The sequence below is a fragment of the Ranitomeya imitator genome, chromosome 1, assembly GCF_032444005.1.
Source record: "Ranitomeya imitator isolate aRanImi1 chromosome 1, aRanImi1.pri, whole genome shotgun sequence".
In the NCBI taxonomy this organism is placed as follows: Eukaryota; Metazoa; Chordata; class Amphibia; order Anura; family Dendrobatidae; genus Ranitomeya; species Ranitomeya imitator.
In genome coordinates, this window is record NC_091282.1 from 208727160 (window position 1) to 208746049 (window position 18890).

Genomic DNA, 18890 nt, shown 5'->3' on the forward strand with positions numbered 1-18890 from the left:
AAAGTGGATCTACTGCAGTCCTGTTGATTTGGTGTATGTCAGCCAGCCACTTTCTGCCACTTAGATTGTGTTGTTATATACACTGGGCCTGAGTTTTGGGTCAGTCTCCCCCCCAAAAAAGGGAGTTTCAAATTCTCACAAAGTGGATCTACTGCAGTCCTGTTAGTTTAGTGTATGTCAGCCAGCTACTTTCTGCCACTTAGATTGCGTTGTTTTATACACTGTGTCACGGGGCTACCGCGACAGAGAGGTTCCAGAGAACCGCAGCGCTCTGGGCCTCGTTCACACACAGTGAACAGAAGCTGTTCACCTGCATTCTGACCTGGTTGCTTTGTGCCAGCAGTGCAGGAGTTAACCTTATTGCTGAGTTGCTGAGAGCTGGGTCTCTCTCAGCTGAAGTGGATTTTGTAATCTGATCCTCTATATAGACCCAGTCCTGACTTCAGCTATTGTCAGTGATCAGTTCTACTGCCTGGCTTGGAGGTTGAAGGAGCGTAGTGTTGGTGTTGGAGGTTTATTTACAGAGATTGGTGTCTAGTGTTTTGGTTGCATGTTAAACCTGTTTTCCTTCCTAGTTTATTCCTTCTCTTCCCTTCTCTGTGTTTCTCTGTGGTTGTGTGAGCATTTGGTGATTTTGAGACTTTTAGTTACCTTGTCTGTATACCCTGTTATTTGTTGTATTATTACACTGGTGCAGTCCACCTCCTTTGGGGGGAGAGGGGGCCACTGATAGGGCCTGCACAGGAGACAGGGATACGCTGGCGGCTCGGACCTCCTAACCATCATAGGTACCCCCGAGATAAGGGAAAGCCAGGGCCCCATTAAAGTGGTAGGGACAGGTGCGGGTCCCAGTATGCTGTCCTGCCCCTTTAACACTGCTTACGGCGTGACACACTGGGCCTGATTTTTGGGTCAGTCTCTTCCAAAAAAAGGGAGTTTCAAATTCTCACAAAGTGGATCTTATGCAGTCCTGTTAGTTTGGTGTATGTCAGCCAGCCACTTTCTGCCACTTAGATTGTGTTGTTATATACACTGGGCCTGAGTTTTGGGTCAGTCTCCCCCCCAAAAAAGGGAGTTTCAAATTCTCACAAAGTGGATCTACTGCAGTCCTGTTAGTTTGGTGTATGTCAGCCAGCCACTTTCTGCCACTTACATTGCGTTGTTTTATACACTGGGCCTGATTTTTGGGTCAGTCTCCCCCCAAAAAAGGGAGTTTCAAATTCTTACAAAGTGGATCTACTGCAGTCCTGTTAGTTTGGTGTATGTCAGCCAGCCACTTTCTTCCATTTAGAGTGCGTTGTTTTATACACTGGGCCTGAGTTTTGGGTCAGTCTCCCCCCAAAAAAGGGGAGATTCAAATTCTCACAAAGTGGATCTACTGCAGTCCTGTTAGTTTGGTGTATGTCAGCCAGCCACTTTCTGCCACTTAGATTGCGTTGTTTTATACACTGGGCCTGATTTTTGGGTCAGTCTTCCCCCAAAATAGGGAGTTTCAAGTTCTCACAAAGTGGATCTACTGCAGTCCTGTTAGTTTGGTGTATGTCAGCCAGCCATTTTCTGCCACTTAGATTGCGTTGTTTTATACACTGGGCCTGAGTTTTGGGTCAGTCTCCCCCCAAAAAAGGGAGTTTCAAATTCTCACAAAGTGGATTTACTGCAGTCCTGTTAGTTTGGTGTATGTCAGACAGCCACTTTCTGCCATTTAGATTGCGTTGTTTTATACACTGTGCCTGAGTTTTGGGTCAGTCTCCCCAAAAAAGGGAGTTTCAAGTTCCCACAAAGTGGATCTACTGCAGTCCTGTTAGTTTGGTGTATGTCAGCCAGCCACTTTCTGCCACTTAGATTGCGTTGTTTTATACACTGGGCCTGAGTTTTGGGTCAGTCTCTTCCAAAAAAAGGGAGTTTCAAATTCTCACAAAGTGGATCTACTGCAGTCCTGTTAGTTTAGTGTATGTCAGCCAGCTACTTTCTGCCACTTAGATTGCGTTGTTTTATACACTGTGTCACGGGGCTACCGCGACAGAGAGGTTCCAGAGAACCGCAGCGCTCTGGGCCTCGTTCACACACAGTGAACAGAAGCTGTTCACCTGCATTCTGACCTGGTTGCTTTGTGCCAGCAGTGCAGGAGTTAACCTTATTGCTGAGTTGCTGAGAGCTGGGTCTCTCTCAGCTGAAGTGGATTTTGTAATCTGATCCTCTATATAGACCCAGTCCTGACTTCAGCTATTGTCAGTGATCAGTTCTACTGCCTGGCTTGGAGGTTGAAGGAGCGTAGTGTTGGTGTTGGAGGTTTATTTACAGAGATTGGTGTCTAGTGTTTTGGTTGCATGTTAAACCTGTTTTCCTTCCTAGTTTATTCCTTCTCTTCCCTTCTCTGTGTTTCTCTGTGGTTGTGTGAGCATTTGGTGATTTTGAGACTTTTAGTTACCTTGTCTGTATACCCTGTTATTTGTTGTATTATTACACTGGTGCAGTCCACCTCCTTTGGGGGGAGAGGGGGCCACTGATAGGGCCTGCACAGGAGACAGGGATACGCTGGCGGCTCGGACCTCCTAACCATCATAGGTACCCCCGAGATAAGGGAAAGCCAGGGCCCCATTAAAGTGGTAGGGACAGGTGCGGGTCCCAGTATGCTGTCCTGCCCCTTTAACACTGCTTACGGCGTGACACACTGGGCCTGATTTTTTGGTCAGTCTCTTCCAAAAAAAGGGAGTTTCAAATTCTCACAAAGTGGATCTTATGCAGTCCTGTTAGTTTGGTGTATGTCAGCCAGCCACTTTCTGCCACTTAGATTGTGTTGTTATATACACTGGGCCTGAGTTTTGGGTCAGTCTCCCCCCCAAAAAAGGGAGTTTCAAATTCTCACAAAGTGGATCTACTGCAGTCCTGTTAGTTTGGTGTATGTCAGCCAGCCACTTTCTGCCACTTACATTGCGTTGTTTTATACACTGGGCCTGATTTTTGGGTCAGTCTCCCCCCAAAAAAGGGAGTTTCAAATTCTTACAAAGTGGATCTACTGCAGTCCTGTTAGTTTGGTGTATGTCAGCCAGCCACTTTCTTCCACTTAGATTGCGTTGTTTTATACACTGGGCCTGAGTTTTGGGTCAGTCTCCCCCTCAAAAAGGGAGTTTAAAATTCTCACAAAGTGGATCTACTGCAGTCCTGTTAGTTTGGTGTATGTCAGACAGCCACTTTCTGCCATTTAGATTGCGTTGTTTTATACACTGTGCCTGAGTTTTGGGTCAGTCTCCCCAAAAAAAGGGAGTTTCAAGTTCTCACAAAGTGGATCTACTGCAGTGCTGTTAGTTTGGTGTATGTCAGACAGCCACTTTCTGCCATTTAGAGTGCGTTGTTTTATACACTGGGCCTGAGTTTTGGGTCAGTCTCCCCCCAAAAAAGGGGAGATTCAAATTCTCACAAAGTGGATTTACTGCAGTCCTGTTAGTTTGGTGTATGTCAGACAGCCACTTTCTGCCATTTAGATTGCGTTGTTTTATACACTGTGCCTGAGTTTTCGGTCAGTCTCCCCAAAAAAGGGAGTTTCAAGTTCCCACAAAGTGGATCTACTGCAGTCCTGTTAGTTTGGTGTATGTCAGCCAGCCACTTTCTGCCACTTAGATTGCGTTGTTTTATACACTGGGCCTGAGTTTTGGGTCAGTCTCTTCCAAAAAAAGGGAGTTTCAAATTCTCACAAAGTGGATCTACTGCAGTCCTGTTAGTTTAGTGTATGTCAGCCAGCTACTTTCTGCCACTTAGATTGCGTTGTTTTATACACTGTGTCACGGGGCTACCGCGACAGAGAGGTTCCAGAGAACCGCAGCGCTCTGGGCCTCGTTCACACACAGTGAACAGAAGCTGTTCACCTGCATTCTGACCTGGTTGCTTTGTGCCAGCAGTGCAGGAGTTAACCTTATTGCTGAGTTGCTGAGAGCTGGGTCTCTCTCAGCTGAAGTGGATTTTGTAATCTGATCCTCTATATAGACCCAGTCCTGACTTCAGCTATTGTCAGTGATCAGTTCTACTGCCTGGCTTGGAGGTTGAAGGAGCGTAGTGTTGGTGTTGGAGGTTTATTTACAGAGATTGGTGTCTAGTGTTTTGGTTGCATGTTAAACCTGTTTTCCTTCCTAGTTTATTCCTTCTCTTCCCTTCTCTGTGTTTCTCTGTGGTTGTGTGAGCATTTGGTGATTTTGAGACTTTTAGTTACCTTGTCTGTATACCCTGTTATTTGTTGTATTATTACACTGGTGCAGTCCACCTCCTTTGGGGGGAGAGGGGGCCACTGATAGGGCCTGCACAGGAGACAGGGATACGCTGGCGGCTCGGACCTCCTAACCATCATAGGTACCCCCGAGATAAGGGAAAGCCAGGGCCCCATTAAAGTGGTAGGGACAGGTGCGGGTCCCAGTATGCTGTCCTGCCCCTTTAACACTGCTTACGGCGTGACACACTGGGCCTGATTTTTGGGTCAGTCTCTTCCATAAAAAGGGAGTTTCAAATTCTCACAAAGTGGATCTTATGCAGTCCTGTTAGTTTGGTGTATGTCAGCCAGCAACTTTCTGCCACTTAGATTGTGTTGTGTTATACACTGGGCCTGAGTTTTGGGTCAGTCTCCCCCCAAAAAAGGGAGTTTCAAATTCTCACAAAGTGAATCTACTGCAGTCCTGTTAGTTTGGTGTATGTTAGCCAGCCACTTAATGTGTTATGATCTGGTGGTTTAGGAACAACATGAGACAAGCTCTGAAGGAGGTGGTATCTGTACTGACCGCAAACCCTGAACCTAGCAGCGCAACTAAAAATAGCCATGGGGGGTACCTGACGCTCCCTAGACCCCTCGGCACAGCCTAAGATCTAACTTCCCCTAAAGATGGAAGCAGGAAACCTATCTTGCCTCAGAGAAAATCCCCAAAGGAAAGATAGCCCCCCACAAATATTGACGGTGAGAGGAGGGGAAAATAGCATACGCAGAAATGAAATCATATTTTAGCATAGGATGCCAGTCTAGCTTGATAGATAGGACAGGATGGAATACTGTGCAGTCAGTATAAAAACTACAAAACAATCCACACAGAGTTTACAAAATCTCCACACCTGACTAAAGGTGTGGAGGGTAAGTCTGCTTCCCAGAGCTTCCAGCTAACAGAAAAAATCCATACTGACAACTGGACAAATATAGAATGCACAGAACAATAAGTCCACAACATGTGGACTGAAATGAGCAAAGCCAGAACTTATCTTTGCAGAACTGGTCAGGAAACCAGGAGAATCCAAGCAGAGATGTGAATTCAGCTAGGAACATTGACAAGTGGCACAGGCTGAATAAAGAGCCAGACTTAAATAGTGGACAATAAGTGGAGGCAGCTGATGACAGCTAACTCCAAGGAGCAGCCATACCACTAGAAACCACAAGAGGGAGCCCAAGAGCAGAACTCACAAAAGTGCCATTTACAACCACCGGAGGGAGCCCAAGAGCGGAATTCACAACATAATGCCACTTAGATTGCGTTGTTTTATACACTGGGCCTGAGTTTTGGGTCAGTCTCCCCTCAAAAAAGGGAGTTTCAAATTCTCACAAAGTGGATCTACTGCAGTCCTGTTAGTTTGGTGTATGTCAGCCAGCCACTTTCTGCCACTTAGATTGCGTTGTTTTATACACTGGGCCTGAGTTTTGGGTCAGTCTCCCCCCCAAAAAAGGGAGATTCAAATTCTCAACAAGTTTATATACACCTTCTAGCTTGTTTTACAGTACCATATAACGGTTGTTGTTTTGGTTAGATTTTCCAAAAAATGAGGAAGTCTCATGGAAGAGGCCGTGGGCGGGCGGCGGTTGCTAGCTGGTACTGATGGTGGTGGTAGTGGTGCATCAGGTGGTAGTGGCAAAAGCACAATAGCACCTAAGGCTGGAGGTGTTGAGCCAGCGTCATTGTCTGGCTACACAAGGCCTCGAAGGCTCCCTTTTCTGGGAGTAGGAAAACGGCTTTTAAAGCCGGAGCAGCAGGAAAGTTTTGACTTTCATTGCTGACTCAGCCTCTAGCTCTTTCGCCTCCTCTCCAGAACTCCAGAAAGTTCCAAAGATAAAAGCAGCGAGTCGTCAGTGGATGCACCCGGTCAGGAACAAGACGTTTCTTTGTGTCCTTCACCCAAACCAAAAGAGAAGGATGCGTCAGGCGACACTACAAGTTACACAAACCGTGCCTGGGTTAGAACGGGAAATTGTTAACTGCCCATTACAAGATGAATCGGACATGGAGTGCACTGATGCACAGCCACAGCTAGATTATAATGCTGTTCCATTGACTCAGATCACTACATTGCCCTCGCAGTGTACTGAGCCAGAATCTGACCCTGATGAGACTATGGTGCCCTGTCCCGAACGCTATAGCACCTTACACGGTGACACAGAGGAAGGTGCACATGACCTTGAAGAGGAGGTGATAGATGACCCAGTTGTTGACCCAGATTGGCAGCCATTGGGGAAGAGGGTGCCGCTGCCAGTAGCTCTGAAGCGGAGGAGGATGATCCGCAGCAGCCATCTACATCTCAACAGCTGTCAAATGGCAGGCCCATATCAGGCCAAAAACATTTGTCAAAAACAAAAACAGTTTTAGGACAGCGTGGCCATCTGGTGAAAGTAGCACAGCGTGCAATGCCTGAAAAGGTATTCCATAGTAGGAAGAGTGCAGTGTGGCAATTTTTTAACCAAGATCCGAATGATCAGTGCATAGTTATCTGTAAGAAATGCTCAAAGACCTTTAGCAGAGGGAAGAATCTTCAAAATTTAAATACAACGTGCATGCTTAGACATTTAACCAGCATGCATTTGCATGCATGGACTAACTACCAAACGTCCCGTACCGTTGGTGCACCTGCTCAGAATGAAGGTAGTCAGCAATGCTACATTGCTTCCCTCACTGTAAGCCCACCGGTTAGGACACCACCAGCAGCAAATGTGGAGGTATCGTCGCAAGGCCAAAGCAGTCAGGGAATCACAAGGTTATTGGTAGGAAACACTGTATATAGGCCAACATCGAGAATACCATCACCAACCCTCTCTCAATCTGCCATGTCCACCACCACCACCGCTAGTTCCACCATATGCACCTCTCCAGTCCAGCTCACCATACAAGAGACTCCCGTTAGGAAAAGAAAGTACTCATCCTCTCATCCACGGGATGAACGCCTACATTGCTAGACTAATCTCGTTAGAGATGATGCCCTACCGGTTGGTTGAAGGCAAAGCTTTCAAAGCCCTGATGGCCTACGAAGTACCACACTATGACCTACCCAGTCGACACTTCTTTGCGAGTAAAGCCATCCCAGGCCTCCACCAGCATGTCAAAGACCACATTGTCCATGCACTGAGGCAATCAGTCAGTAGAAAGGTGCACCTCACAACAGATGCATGGACCAGTAGGCATGGCCAGGGACGTTACATGTCCATCACGGCACACTGGGTTAATGTGGTGGATGCAGGGTACACAGGGGACAGCCATAGTGGGACAGTTCTGCCTAGCCCACGGTCTAGGAAACAGTTGGCTGTAGGCATTCGCAACCCCTTCTCCTCCTCCAGAAGCGAAAGCTCGTCCACAGAGTGCAGTCGCCCGACCACTCCATCCGCAGCTGCCAGTGTTGCACACAAGGTGTCCCATTATTGAACAGCTAGTGGTAAGCGTCAGCAGGCTGTGTTAGAAATGAAGTGTTTGGGTGACAACAGACACACCGCGGAAGTACTGGCCGAATACTTGCAGCAACAAACTCAGTCATGGCTGGGCAGTGTAAATATTGAGGCTGGCAAGGTAGTCAGTGATAACGGAAGGAATTTTATGGCTGCCATAGCTGTTGTGAATTCCGTTCTTGGTTGTAAGTAGTATTTTTGTGAGTTCTGCTCTTGGGCTCCTCCTGTGGTCTTTAGTGGTATGACTGCTTCTTGGATTTAGCTTCTCAGCTGTTTCCTTTGATTGTCTTTTGGGCTCGGCTATATTAGTCTGGCCTTAGCCCTCATTCAATGCCAGTTGTCAATTGTCTCTGTCTGGAGTCATTGCTCTTTGGATTGTCCTGACACTGACCAAGTTCTGCAAAGCTAAGTCTTTCCATGTCCTTTGCAGTTCACTTATTGTGGACTTGTTGTTTTGTACTGTCTTGTTTTTTGCTCATTTGTCCAGTTTATCAGTATGGATCTATTTAGCTAAACTGGAAGCTCTGGGCAGCAGAGTTTGTCCTCCACACCTTTAGTAGGTGTGGAGATTTTTGGATTTCTCTGCGGTGGACTTTTTCTAGTTTTTTCTACTGACCGCACAGAGCTCTTTTCTGTACTTTCCTTTTTAGCTAGAAGTAGCCTCCTGTGCTCAATCTTGTTTCATACTACGTATGTCATTTCCTTCTCCTCTCACAGTCATTACATGTGGGGGGCTGTCTTTCCTTTGGGGATTTTCTCTGAGGCAAGATAGTTTTCCTGCTTCTATCTTTAGGGGTAGCTAGCTCTTAGGCTGTGACGAGTTGCCTAGGGAGCGTTAGGAGCCATCCACGGCTGCTTCTAGTTGTGTGTTGAGCTTAGGGTCTGCGGTCAGTATAGATACCACCTGCTCAGAGCTAGTCTCATGTCGCTCCATAATCACCAGACCATAACACATAGCCCTTTTGTCAGTATTCCGGGTTTTCTAAGTCACCTTGTGAATGATTTTGCCCTTTGTTAAGATGGAGTTTGCTGTTTTTGTCTGCCCTACTTCCTGTTCGTTTGTTTAAAACCCGGGTCAGGTGTCAGCCTCTTTGCTGGAGTATTCTGATTCTGTTCTCCTTCAGCTCAGCTGCTGGTTCTGAGTGTGTCTCTACTTCTGGCTCTGGACATTTCCTGCATTTGTAAGCTACACTCTCTAGGTTATCATTAGTCTGCTGACTTGGAACTTAACCCTCGGTTCACTCCTTCTGGTAAGAACTGTGTTTTTGGAACTTTGCTTCAGGACTTGTTTCGGGACTGTGTGTTGCTGCTTTATCCTTCATTTACTCCCCCCCCGGTGGGAGCTGTTGGAAACTGCACCCGCATCATACTTTAATGTGAACCTGTTTTTGAACTTACCCGTGTTCATGCCACACCTGGTATGAACTTGTGGACTTGTTCTGGACTTCCCTGTGTTTTTCATACCTGGATTTGACTCCTTCTGTGCCGACAGTGTTTGGATCTGCACCATGTCACCCATCACACTCACCTTGCTGAGGACTCTGCCTTAAGAACTCCGCCGGTTTTGCTGTATATATTTCAAGGACTCGTTTCTTTCTAGGACACTGTGGGTTATCAGTATATTGTTTTGGGTGTTATTGCTGTTGTACAAATACACTACTTGCACTAAGGAAACCCGTCTCTGTCTGTTCATTGACCTATGCTATCAGAATCCTTGAGTTCCTACAATAGTATTACAGGATACTCCAGCCCCAAAAAAAGGATTCTGCTGGGGCAATGACAGAGACACGGGTAGACAAGATGTTTGCTATGATTAACTCCTTGCAGCAGGAGGTGGCGGCTATACAAAATAAGATTAGAGACATGGACTCCCGAGCTAACCACAATGCGCAGGTGTTTGGTCAGGCTCTCCAGGATTTACATACCCTGGTAGATGCTCAGGTCACACCACCTGCTCAGCATACACCACCTGTTCAGCATACCTCACCCACCAGTATGCCTAAATTGCCTCCTTTTCGGTTTAATGGTGACCGAAGTCAATTCCGCGGGTTTGTTAATCAATGCATATTATTTTTTGATGTACATGCCTCCTACTATCAGTCTGATAGATCTAAGGTACTATGTATTATTATGTTGTTGACATCACGGGCACTGGCTTGGGCAAATCCTATGGTTGAAAGTCGCGATGTCCGTCCTAATGATTTGGATGATTTTCTGGCAGCTATGGCGCAAATGTTTGATGATCTCAACCGCCGTGCCTCCGCTGAAAAATCCTTGCTTTCCTTACGCCAGGGGAAACGTTCAGTCATAGAGTATATTACTGAATTTAAGAGGTTAGTAGTGGATACCAACTGGGATAACAATGCTTTATTGCCAATTTTTAGGAAAGGGTTGTCCAGTACAATCAAGGATGAGCTAGCTCGCTCAGAATCTCCACAGGAGTATGAGTTATTTTTACAACACTGTGTGCGTATTGATATCCGCCTAACTGAACGCAGACAAGAGAAATGGCGGCTTCAAATCGCATCACTAATTTTACTCTCCCGTCTAGGGAAACTACCAACAAGAACCCGCGGGAAGCTAAGGAGGTGCCTATGCAAGTGGACTCACTACAAAAACGTGAGAGTAACGAACGCTGTGAATATCGGTTTCGTGAGCGCTTATGTTTTTACTGCGGTCAATCGGATCATTTCCTCATTAATTGTCCTAAATGTCCCAGGCGACCTAACAAGGTATTGGCGGCAGTAGGAGACTATGACAATACGGACACTGAGTCAGAAGTTTCGGAGACCAGTTTACATATAGATGCTGTGGTTCCCCTAAAAGTGATGCCGACTTCCCCTAAAGATCAAGGGGAGAAATACTCTCATTGTTCTCTTCCTATTCAGATTCGGTGGGAGGGACAGTGGATACCAAGTTCTGCTATGATAGACTCTGGAGCAGGTGGAAATTTCATGGATTCTTTTTTTGCCAGGGAACATGGTATTAAGACACAACTAAGAGCCTCACCAGTCACCATGGAAACGGTGGATGGTTCTCCATTAGTTTCCGGACCAGTAGATCGGGAGACGGTGCTTCTGAAGTGTAAGATGGAACCAGACCATCAGGAAACACTTTCCTTTATGTTAATATCTTCTCCTCATTTTCCTGTAATTTTAGGAATTCCCTGGTTGCGGTCGCAGAATCCAAACATCAATTGGGAAACCAAGGAGATATCCTTCCTTCCGAAGTGTAGCCCGACCATCAGTCCACCGGTAATGGCTTCAGTTACCCAGAACTTGGAGGAAACGAAACAGGTATCTACTCTCCCTCTGGTTTACCAGGAGTTCTTGGACATTTGTGACAAGAGGAAGGCAGACCAACTCCCTCCACATAGACCTTATGACTGCCCCATAGAGCTGCTTCCTGGGGCAGCGATTCCTTTCGGCCATGTTTACCCGTTGTCAGCTCCAGAATTAAAGACACTACGTGAATACATAGATGAGAATTTAGCCAAGGGGTTTATCCAACCTTCCTCTTCACCAGCGGGAGCCCCCATATTCTTTGTAAAGAAAAAAGATGGCACTCTAAGACCTTGTATTGACTACCGGGAGCTAAACAAGGTAACCATTCGTAACAGGTACCCGTTGCCTTTAATTCCTGAATTGTTGGAGAGAGTTCGCCAAGCCAAGATATTTACCAAATTAGATCTTCGTGGGGCATATAATTTACTCCGTATACGTCCCGGAGACGAATGGAAGACAGCTTTCAGATGTCGGTATGGACATTTTGAATATTTAGTGATGCCATTCGGACTATGTAACGCTCCTGCTGCTTTCCAACACTTAGCCAACGATATCTTCAGGGATTTACTGGATCATTATGTAGTAATTTACCTGAATGACATCTTGATTTTCTCTGATTCACTACAGGAACATCAGGAACATGTCAAGACCGTGCTCAGACGTTTGAGAGATAATCATTTATACATCAAACTCGAAAAGTGTGAATTCCATTGCTCCAAGATTCAATTTTTAGGTTATGTTATTTCTCCCCAGGGATTGAATATGGAGTCCAGCAAGGTCCAGGCGATCATAGATTGGCCGGTACCTGGAAACATCAAAGAGGTACAACGATTCATTGGTTTTGCAAACTTTTATAGACGTTTTATCTGGAATTTTTCAGAAATTGTCCGTCCCATCACTCTCCTCACTAAGAAGGGGAAGAAGTTTGTATGGTCTTCGCAAGCCCAGGAAGCCTTTGATCGCCTCAAGGTTTGTTTTACCACGGCTCCGATATTGACGCACCCAGATCCTGCACTGCCTTTTGTTGTGGAGGTGGATGCTTCTGACTGTGCACTGGGAGCAATCCTCTCACAACGAACCGGAGACAAAGGTTTGTTGCACCTGTGTGCCTTCTTTTCTCACAGGTTATCATCTGCTGAACTGAACTATGATATTGCAGATAAGGAACTTTTGGCAATCGTTTCCACCTTTAAGGAATGGAGACATCATTTGCAGGGAGCAACTCAACAGGTAGTGGTGCTCACAGATCACCGTAACCTGGAATTCCTTAAGTCCGCCAGATGCCTTTCTCCTCGACAAGCTAGGTGGAGTTTGTTCTTGAACCAGTTTGATTTTATCATCTCGTACCGCCCAGGTTCACGTAATGGGAAAGCCGATGCACTATCCCGAATCCACACGATGGACCCCGTGCCTGGGACCCCGTCTAAGACCATCTTGTCCGATGCCAATTTCATAGGAGTGCTCCAGGACCGGGACCTGTGGGAGGAGATCAAGCTGGCCTATGATGGTGACGTATTTCTTGCTGCCCCACCTGACAATGTGAATCTTGTCTTTCAGAATGGTGTATGGCTTAGAGAGCGCCGTATTTATGTCCCTGAGGCTGTGAGACTTCGAATTCTCAAATTGGTCCATGACTCCGTATTGGCTGGTCATCGGGGGGTACAGAAGACGCAGGAATTTTTAAGTCGATTTTTCTGGTGGCCTACCTGCTTGAAGGATGTAAATGATTATGTCCGCTCTTGTGAGGTTTGTGCCTGGTACAAAGTTCCTCGTGTTTCACCTACTGGCCTTCTTAAGCCACTACCCGTACCATCTCGCCCTTGGGGGTCTATTTCGATGGACTTTATTGTGGAGTTACCCACCTCTGACGGTAAAAATACTATTTTGGTGGTAGTGGACCGTTTAACGAAGGCTGCTCATTTCATTCCTTGCACCGGTCTTCCCTCAGCTACAGAGACAGTGGATCTGGTTATCCAGAACGTTTTCCGGCTGCATGGGGTACCAGATGAGATCATCTCTGACCGGGGAATACAATTTACCTCTAGGTTTTGGAAAGGATTTTGTTCTGCGCTCCACATTAATGTTTGCTTGTCTTCTGCATACCACCCTCAGACCAACGGGCAGACTGAACGGACTAATCAAACCTTGGAGCAATATCTACGCTGTTACCTCAGTCATTTGTAGGATGATTGGCTGAAGCTACTTCCACTAGCAGAATTTTCGTATAACAACTCACAGAGCAGTTCCACAAAGGTAACACCTTTTTTCGCCAATCTGGGATATCATCCAAATATTTTGCCTAGGTCTCCGGTTGCTACTTCGGTACCGGCAGTTCAAGACAGAGTGGCGGTGCTACAACGTAATCTTGAAGTTTTGAAAGACTCCCTGACTGCAGCACAGGAGCGTTTCAAGAAGTCGGCTGATAGATTCCGGAAACCGCCACCCATGTATAAGGTAGGAGACTCGGTTTGGTTGTCCACCAAGAATCTAAAATTGGGTGTTCCTGTTGTGAATTCTGTGGCAGAGCTCCCTCCTGTGGTCACGAGTGGTACTGCGGCTTCTGAGTTTCCTTCCTCAGGTGATGTGGTGAAGTCGTTAGGTGCTGCTCTATTTAACTCCACCTAGTGCTTTGCTCCTGGCCTACAGTCAATGTTCTAGTATTGGTCTTGCTTCCTCCTGGATCGTTCCTGTGGCCGTCTGCTCTGCATAAGCTAAGTTTTGCTTGTGTTATTTTTTTTGCTATTTTTTCTGTCCAGCTTGCTTAATTGGTTTTTCTTGCTTGCTGGAAGCTCTGGGACGCAGAGGGAGCACCTCCGTACTGTTAGTCGGTGCGGAGGGTCTTTTTGCCCCTCTGCGTGGTTGTTTGTAGGGTTTTGTGTTGACCGCAAAGTTATCTTTCCTATCTTCGGTCTGTTCAGTAAGTTGGGCCTCACTTTGCTAAATCTATTTCATCTCTGCGTTTGTATTTTCATCTCTACTCACAGTCATTATATGTGGGGGGCTGCCTTTTCCTTTGGGGTATTTCTCTGAGGCAAGGTAGGCTTGTTTTTCTATCTTAGGCCTAGCTAGTTTCTCAGGCTGTGCCGAGTTACATAGGGAGCGTTAGGCGCAATCCACGGCTGCCTCTAGTGTGGTTGGATAGGATTAGGGATTGCGGTCAGCAGAGTTCCCACGTCTCAGAGCTCGTCCTATGTCTTTTGGTTATTGTCAGGTCACTTTGTGTGCTCTGAACTTCAAGGTCCATTGTGGTTCTGAATTACCTAATCATAACAGTTCCTCCGCAGAAACTGGGACAGAAGTTCATCGGTCCATTCAAGATCACCGGGATTGTGAGCTCTGTTGCTTGTCGGCTGAAGCTGCCACGAACTCTAAAGGTACACCCAGTATTTCATGTTTCTTTATTAAAACCAGTCTCTCTTAACACATTTCAGGGACGTATCGTACCTCCTCCTCCACCAGTGTTGGTTGATGGCGAAGAACAATTTGTGGTACAGGACATTATTGATTCAAGACTTCATAGAAACCGGCTTCAGTATCTAGTTAGATGGCAGGGTTACTCTCCTGAAAACGATTCTTGGGAACCAGTAAGTAACATCAATGCTCCCCTGAAGGTTGCCCAGTTTCATCGTAGATACCCAGACAAGCCTGGTCCAGGTTCGTCCTGAGGCCGTTTCTAAGGGGGGAGTAATGTCAGTATTCCGGGTTTTCTAAGTCACCTTGTGAATGATTTTGCCCTTTGTTAAGATGGAGTTTACTGTTTTTGTCTGCCCTACTTCCTGTTCGTTTGTTTAAAACCCGGGTCAGGTGTCAGCCTCTTTGCTGGAGTATTCTGATTCTGTTCTCCTTCAGCTCAGCTGCTGGTTCTGAGTGTGTCTCTACTTCTGGCTCTGGACATTTCCTGCATTTGTAAGCTACACTCTCTAGGTTATCATTAGTCTGCTGACTTGGAACTTAACCCTCGGTTCACTCCTTCTGGTAAGAACTGTGTTTTTGGAACTTTGCTTCAGGACTTGTTTCGGGACTGTGTGTTGCTGCTTTATCCTTCATTTACTCCCCCCCGGTGGGAGCTGTTGGAAACTGCACCCGCATCATACTTTAATGTGAACCTGTTTTTGAACTTACCCGTGTTCATGCCACACCTGGTATGAACTTGTGGACTTGTTCTGGACTTCCCTGTGTTTTTCATACCTGGATTTGACTCCTTCTGTGCCGACAGTGTTTGGATCTGCACCATGTCACCCATCACACTCACCTTGCTGAGGACTCTGCCTTAAGAACTCCGCCGGTTTTGCTGTATATATTTCAAGGACTCGTTTCTTTCTAGGACACTGTGGGTTATCAGTATATTGTTTTGGGTGTTATTGCTGTTGTACAAATACACTATTTGCACTAAGGAAACCCGTCTCTGTCTGTTCATTGTCCTATGCTATCAGAATCCTTGAGCTCCTACAATAGTATTACACCTTTCAGAACTGAAACACATACCTTGCCTGGCTCACACCTTGAACCTGGTGGTGCAGTACTTCCTCAAAAATTATCCGGAGTTACCAGCCCTGCTCCTGAAGGTGGTGTGAAGACTTTGCTCGCACAGCCGCTGGTCGCCCGTACACTCCAGCCGTATGCTGAACCATCAGCGATCGCTGAATCTTCCCCAGCACCGCCTAATAATCGACGTTGCAACAAGGTGGAACTCCACACTGCACATGGTTAAGAGGCTGTGTGAACAGAGGCGTGCTGTGATTAATTTGTGGGAGGATACACATACACGGGCAGGCAGTTGGATGGCAGACATGGAGTTGTCTGGTGTGCAGTGGTCGAAGCTCCAGTGTTTTGAGGAATGCACACGGCTGGTAAGTGCAGACGACGCCATCATAAGCATGAGCATCCCACTAATGCGTCTGCTGATGCAAAGTTTGACGTACATTAAGGAGCTGGCGTCTGCAGCTGAGGAGGAGGGAAGCCTTGATGACAGTCAGCCATTGTCTGCTCAAGGAACTCTCCTGGACGAGGTGGCGGACGAAGAGGAGGAGGAGGAGGATGATGGGGATGAATATTTATGGGAGAGAGATGCTTCTCAGGGGGCAATAGAAACTGGTGGCATTGCAAGGTCAGGTACAGGGTTTTTGGTGGGACACAAGTGATGTTGATTTGCAAGAAAGTGCTCCTCAACCCAGCACAAGCAGTGAATTGACACCTGGAACATTGGCCCACATGGCTGAGTATGCCTTGCGTATCCTAAAAAGGGACCCCTGCATTATCAAAATAATGACCGATGACGACTATTGGTTGGCCTGCCTCCTGGAGCCACGATATAAAGGAAAAATTACAAAATATCATGCCACAAGAGAACCTTGAGCAAATATTGGCTACCAAACAAGGAACTCTTGTAGATCGTTTGGTTCAGGCATTCCCAGCACACAAAACAGTACACCCTCATAACAATTAGTGAGATCCCTTCATACACCAATATAGATAACCCAATAGAGAACTTATGAAGACACTGGATCAGTAGTATAAATATTAAAAATATTATATATATATATTCCCAGCACACAGCGGCGGTGATGGTTCTCACACGAGCCATAGGGGGCAACATGGCAGGGGTGTTAGAGGTGCACAAATCCGAAGTGGCGTTGGACAGAGGGGTTTTATGACCAGGTTGTGGAATGATTTCGCAATGACCGCTGACAAGACAGGTAGTGCTGCATCGATTCGAAGTGACAGGAGACAGCATTTGTCCAGTATGGTTACGAACTACTTTTCCTCCCTTATCGATGTTCTCCCTCAAGGTCATTCCCCTTTGATTACTGGGCATCTAAAATAGACACCTGGCCTGAATTGGCAGAATATGCATTACAGGAACTCGCTTGCCCTGCTTCTAGTGTGCTATCAGAAAGAGTCTTCAGTGCTGCTGGTTCAATACTGACCGAAAAAAGGACACGTCTCTGGCTACCCAGAATGTTGATGATCTAACCTTCATTAAAATGAACCAATCATGGATTTCAAATTATGTTGCCCCACGTTCTCCTGCTGACACGTAGCTTGCCTGAAAAATGTCTTGCTTTTGGCCTCCTCTTACTGACTTCTCCAATTCCTCCATTTGCAGCTGCTGAATGTCCACCATAGGCCATTTTTATACCTCCCTAAATGGGCTGACTCCCCCCACAGGGCCGTGGTCACCACCTGGCGCAAGCACTCCTGCGAGTGCCGTTTGCCTGGACAGGTGAGTGCGCCCACTCTTGGGCGACGGCACTGGCACAGGGTCCCTCATAGTACAATGAAGTGTCTCTGACGGTGGTGGTGCACAACCAACGTCAGACACACCATCGTAATATGAGGGGCCCTGTACCAGTACCGCCGCCCACGAGAGAGTGTTACCCCCAGCTCGAACAGTGCTCTACCACTTGCAATACTTACCTGCTCCACCACTGTGTAGTCTGTGCTGTTAAATCCTTCAATGGCACTGCCATTACAAATTTTTTGAAATGATAGATGATAGTTAAAATATACAGGGGCCCCGGCCTCCATTTAGACCAGTTAATACTTTGCGCCTACTACCACTGTCTGCTACTCAGCAGAGGAGCTCACCCCTGTACCTAGCTATGCCGCCTGTTTAGTCCTGTTACCAATTTTGAACTGCTTTTAGCCTACTTTTGTATTTGGGCCTACTACCTGTGTCTGCGCCACTCATTACAATTGTCCTCCACTGAACAAAGCTATGCCGCCTGTTTAGTCCTGTCACCAATTTTGAACTGCATTAGCCTACTTTTTTATTTTGGGCCTACTCACTGCGTCTGCGCCACTCGTTACAATTGTCCTCCACTTAACAAAGCAATGCCGCCTGTTTAGTCCTGTTACCAATTTCGAACTGCATTTAGCCTACTTTTTTATTTTGGGCCTACTACCTGTGTCTGCGCCACTCGTTACAATTGTCCTCCACTGAACAAAGCAATGCCGCCTGTTTAGTCCTGTTACCAATTTTGAACTGCATTTAGCCTACTTTCTTATTTTGGGCCTACTAACTGTGTCTGCGCCACTCGTTACAATTGTCCTCCACTTAACAAAGCTATGCCGCCTGTTTAGTCCTGTTACCAATTTTGAACTGCATTTAGCCTACATTTTTATTTTGGGCCTACTAACTGTGTCTGCACCACTCGTTACAATTGTCCTCCACTGAACAAAACTATGCCGCCTGTTTAGTCCTGTTACCAATTTTGAACTGCATTTAGCCTACTTTCTTATTTGGGCCTACTAACTGTGTCTGCGCCACTCGTTACAATTGTCCTCCACTGAACAAAGCAATGCCGCCTGTTTAGTCCTGTTGCCTATTTTGAACTGCTTTTAGCCTACTTTTTTATTTTGGGTCTATATCTGTGTTTCCTCCTCATCATGCCCATTGCCCAGCCACTGCTAGATGAGTCTGCTGGTACATTGACCCAGACCACTACATTCCCCTTGCACTCTACACAGCCAGAATCTGACCCTGCTGAAAGTCAGGTTTCCCTTCCCGCATACTATACCACCTTACACTGGGACAAAGAGGAAGGTGCAGATGAAAGTGCAGACACCTTCATCAGGTAGGGGGGCATACTTGTTGGCACTGGCACAGGGCCCCTCATAGTACGCAAAAGTGTCTCTGGCAGTGGGAGGTGCCACCTACCGTCAAACACACTGCTGTACTATGAGGGGCCCTGTGCCAGTGCAAACTAGTGCCCCCCCCAGGCTTGCTCAGGATCACAGCACTTACAAAGTTGAAATACTTACCTCTCCCTGCTCCACCGCCGTGACGTATTCCGTGTTTCCTGGGCCCACGAAAATCTTGAGCCAGCCCTACCCCCCCATAACTTTAGCCAAATGACCCCCTGTTTTCAATGCCTAACTATTATTATAAAGTAAATTAAGATCGACAAGCTTAAGAAATAAGAATTGATGTT